The sequence below is a fragment of the Lactuca sativa genome, chromosome 2 (genome assembly GCF_002870075.4).
Source record: "Lactuca sativa cultivar Salinas chromosome 2, Lsat_Salinas_v11, whole genome shotgun sequence".
NCBI lineage: Eukaryota > Viridiplantae > Streptophyta > Magnoliopsida > Asterales > Asteraceae > Lactuca > Lactuca sativa.
Window position 1 is genome coordinate 214,037,661 of NC_056624.2, and position 4,721 is coordinate 214,042,381.

At 30.1% G+C, this 4,721-nt stretch overlaps 1 long non-coding RNA gene across 6 annotated transcripts; it reads left to right on the forward strand.

Annotated features, from left to right (window-relative positions):
* Positions 1 to 458: 458 nt before the first annotated feature.
* LOC111912201 (uncharacterized) lies at positions 459 to 3,164 on the forward strand. 6 transcript variants are annotated; one of them, XR_006188556.2, is made up of 5 exons: positions 459 to 939; positions 1,055 to 1,286; positions 1,562 to 1,627; positions 2,350 to 2,560; positions 2,978 to 3,164. It is a non-coding gene; the product is annotated as an uncharacterized LOC111912201 (long non-coding RNA). The 6 variants fall into 6 exon arrangements; XR_006188557.2 differs by having other exon boundaries at positions 459 to 1,017; positions 1,188 to 1,286; positions 1,562 to 2,560; XR_006188554.2 differs by having other exon boundaries at positions 1,055 to 1,627.
* The last annotated feature ends 1,557 nt before the right edge of the window (positions 3,165 to 4,721 follow it).

Here is a 4,721-nt window from a genome sequence, read left to right on the forward strand (position 1 = left end):
CGCAGACGGTTGGTCAGAGCGAGCAGACCATCCAAAATTTGGAGGATATGTTGCGACCATGCGTTCTAGACTTTGGTGGTAGCTGGGATACCTACCTTCCCTTGATGGAGTTTTTCTACAATAATAGCTACCACGCCAGCATCGATCGACCTCCCTTCGATCTGCTTTACGGGAGGAAGTGCAGGACCCCACACTACAAGAAATAGACCCTTTTACGACGCACAAACCACGACACTCATAGATTTATGTTACGCAAAAGAGAGTGACATCAAAAAAGTGACATCTCTTCAAAAAAATTTAAGGATTTAGGTCACGCATTGTTGCGTGCCCTTAAATTAGTGTCGTAAGATAAAAAACTAAAAACACGGAGGGCGCTTTATGTTAAATGCGCGTCTTCTGTAAGTGTCGCTATATAATTTTTAATGAACGCGCGTTTACAGATAGGGGGAAAATGAAATCCCAAAAATTTTGAAAACCCGCCTTGTTCTGTTCTCCCCTCTCATCGGAGGTCTGCTCGATGTCCTTCTTATTAGTATCACCAAATATCTCGTTCGCCGCCCCCCGCCCTATCTATAACAAACCTCTCTCTCTCTCTTCCATTACCCACCACAAATGGTTTTTCGAACACAAGTCAGGGAAAATCTTGGTCAATTCTCCAGGTTTTTGCAACAAATTTATGGACATCCATATACATATCGTGATTTCAAATTCATCTTATGAAATAAACATTCCCTCAATTTCGATTTGATGCAGTAATACACGACCAACTACAAGTTTCTTTCTCTCTCTCTCTCTCTCTCTCTCTCTCTCTCTCTACCCCCTACTGTTCGACAACCACCCAGGCACCCACCATCCTTCGTCTTCTCTCTGGTTCACCAGCGGCACCAATAAATCCCCATTATACCACCACCACCAATCGCATTAATCGAACCGATTCAGGTGAACTGTTTGATGTAATGCCCAAGAAAACCGATTCGCATTAATCAATTTCGATCCTTTTCATTTTCAGTTGAACAGGTTGGTCGTTTCTAAATTTCATCTCTTTCTATTTCAGTTTTTTCCAAATTAAGGCTCGCCAACTGTATGATGAAATGCCTAAGAGAAAAATTACAACAAAAAGTGTATTTTGATGCCCTTTCAAACACTTGACTTTGTTGGATAACTGATTGATCTTTATAAATATGAAGCCTTGAGGGTTATGGGGGATGGCGATAAAGGCACACAAGTGAGGAGGGCTGTTGAGGGGTTAATGGTTGTAGGTGTTGTTAATCGTATTTCATACCCTGGTAATCATAATTTTCTCTCACTTCCCAATTCATATTTATATCTGTTTTCTATGTATATCTTGTCGTTCTCTTCCTTTGACCAGGTAATATCATCAATTTGATTTCCCGTATTTTTAGTTGATCAGTTATTATTTGGGATTTATGATATTTTTTGAAGCAAATCTGATTATATACAATTTCACTGAATTCAATCAACAGGTGATGAAATTTTTTAAACATATTTCTTTATTTTAAGACTCATTTCACCATTTTTGTGATTACATACATAATGACAGGTTGGTGACTCAGCAGGACCTGAATGTAAAGCCGTATTACAAGAAGTTACTCAGCAGGACCTGAATGTAAAGCCTTGGTTATCTTTAAAAAAAACACTGAACAACTTCTTTTTTTAATCTTTGAATACGTTAATTTTTATGTTTTTGTCCCAAGTTGTAGCGAAACAGGGGCAGTGAAAGAACAATAAAAAACCAATTTATTTCCTTCTACTTTCATTTAGTCGGTCTTTTCATTTGTATCATTTAGCATGTTACTTTTTAATTGGGTTTTTTATTCAATATATAGAATCATAACCAATGCATCGTCCAATAATTTAGTAGTCATGGGATGATGATGATGCATCAAATTCAAACCCTAAGTTAGATAAGAAAAACATGTCATGGAATGGTCCTTCATGGGATGATGATCATGAAAAAACTAAGTCATGGAATGGTCCATTGTGGGATGATTCAGGATTAAACAAAAAAGGTTGTGAGAAAAATGATTACTTTTTGCCTAAACAACATAATGTGGTCAATGATTTTCATATGAACAATGAGAATATAGTTTCTGTAGAAGAACCCAACCAACAAATTATTACATCTGTAAAATATATTAAATGATACAAATGAAAAGTAACAATTTATAATGATGCACGCTCTTTTCAAGCTCCGGTTGGGTGGTCGGGTCGTATCTGGGGTAGGAAAAAAATTATAATTATGGAACGGTTGTGCTTATCTACTCAAGCTTTAGTTGATTGTTAACCATCTCTCATGTTTTATTTAATCAAATTTTGTTTGATTGTTAGGTTTAGCTTATGTCGATCTTATAAGAATCAATATCTTTATTGGAGAGAAGGGTTGTGTACAAGTGGTTCACCAAGGAAAAAATCAAGGAGCATTTTGGTCAAAAATGTTTCTGCAATCTTCTAAAGACTAATATCCAGATGGAGATTGTTTATGCCATTCCTGGCAGTTGCTTGAATTACAAGATGACAGTAAGAAGAGATTTTAAACAGGGTGAGCATTATTCGCATTTGTATGGTAACATTTCCAAAAATTATAGTTTTTTCAATTTTGGATATTTGATCGGTATTTGGTATGTGTTGTTCCATATAAAAGAAGCTAGAATTGTGACTTTAAACTTGAAGGGAAGAATGATCATTTTTTTTTTGCTAAAAATAGGTTTAATAAATGTTATAACAACTTCAGTTACCTCTTTTTCTTTTAGTTATGACATCCAATTATTATGCAAGTAACAATTTGATCATTTTATATTATATCTTGTATTTAAAATTATATCTTGTGATCTTGTATTAATCACATGAAATCAACAAAGTCGAGCAATAACTTGTAACAGTCTTTTATGATAAATCAAATATTAGTTTTGAACAAGGATTAATAGCTGACCATGAACACTATTATTTAAAATTTTAGGTGCAGAGAACAAGCTGGAAGCATTGCTACAGGTTACATTCTTTTTTATTCTATTTCTATTCATTTTATGCTCTTTTATTGGGAAATTTGAATTGTTTTTCATCCTCTTGTGTTATGTTGATGTCATATTGTAACTGTAAATGTCGAATGAACTATTATTGATTTTAAAATTGATATCAACATCTTCAATAAGCATTTAGCAAATATTAATGTTTATGTTTATGTAATAAACATAAACATAAATCAAACCATTAGTATTATAATGTATGAAACAGTTGAATTCAAATCGAGTTTAGCAAATAATAATATTTATTATTATTTTTATATTTAAATATAAAAAAACTAATGTTGTTTAGTCAAGTTTAGCAGTGTGATGGTGTATTATAATACATTGAATTCACCAATGAAATAATGGTGAATCTTGGTTACTCTATAGTCGAATTTTCCTAATTTTGACAGAAGTAAGTGATTGATGTTTTTTTATTTTTTTTAAAGAAAAATCTTTAAAATTGATAATACAAATTGGCTGCCTGAACATTTTCAATACTTTTAAGTGATTGAGTAGTAAATGTGAAACACCATTAACGCCATATGTGATGTTAAAAAAATATTGGTAATACCCTTTTTCAATATAAGATGACACATTTTAGAGGTTGTTTCAATTTTTTAAGAAGTGAGCATTTTAATACAAATGCTGAGAAATGACTAGTTTAGTATAGTTTCAAAAATATTTGCTAAACTAGTGTTTTTTCATTTTTCTTATATTTTTCAAATTTTTACTGTTTTTATTTGATTTAAAATATCAGTTTTTTTTGTCCAACTTTTTTTTTTTAAATATCAGTTTTTTATTCTTTTTATTTTAGTTTTTTCCCCCTTTTTTTTAAATATGTTAACATAGTATAAAAACCAAAAATAATATATAGTTTCATAAATTATTGTCAATTAAAAATAAAATTTTTAAAAAAATTATACTGTTATAATTGATTATTGCCCCCTATCACAAAAATAAACATCATAAAAAGTGAAGTTTTCTAGTTCCACTAGAAATATTTTCTAATAATGATATAATGTTTCATTTTTAATTGATGTCTAAACATCTATATTCAATGTATATCAAAATAATAAGATGACATTTTAATAAATTATGTTAGTGACCGCAATTACTCATTTTTAAAGTATTATAAAACGATCTTTTAAAAAATACAACAACATTGTACACTATCAGCAAGTCGTTGCTATTGTTCATTTTTTTGTGTTATTATAAGTAAATTTGTCCATCAAGTTATCTATATTTCTATGAACTACCAAATAATTGAAAATTATAAAATAATGTAACATCTTAACACTTAATATCAAAATGAATATATATATATATATATATATATATATATATATATATATATATATATATATATATATATATATATCAAACTAAAAAAATTGAAAATAAAATAATGTATTAAAGAATTTCTTCAAATAAAATATTGTTGATCTTTAATTTGCACATAAAATTTGTGTAGAAGAGGTACATGTTCATATAGTTTCAATATGTAAAAGCCTAACGAATGATCTAATGAGCTCTACACAAATTTATTTTGAAGTTGTATCACCATTATAAAGATATTCAGCGAAACCGAAAAACTATATTTTTATGGTATTCTTTTTTGTGACGGGTGACAATAATTAATTATGATAGTGTTATTCATTAAATCATCTTATTTTTAATTAACTGTAATGCATGAAA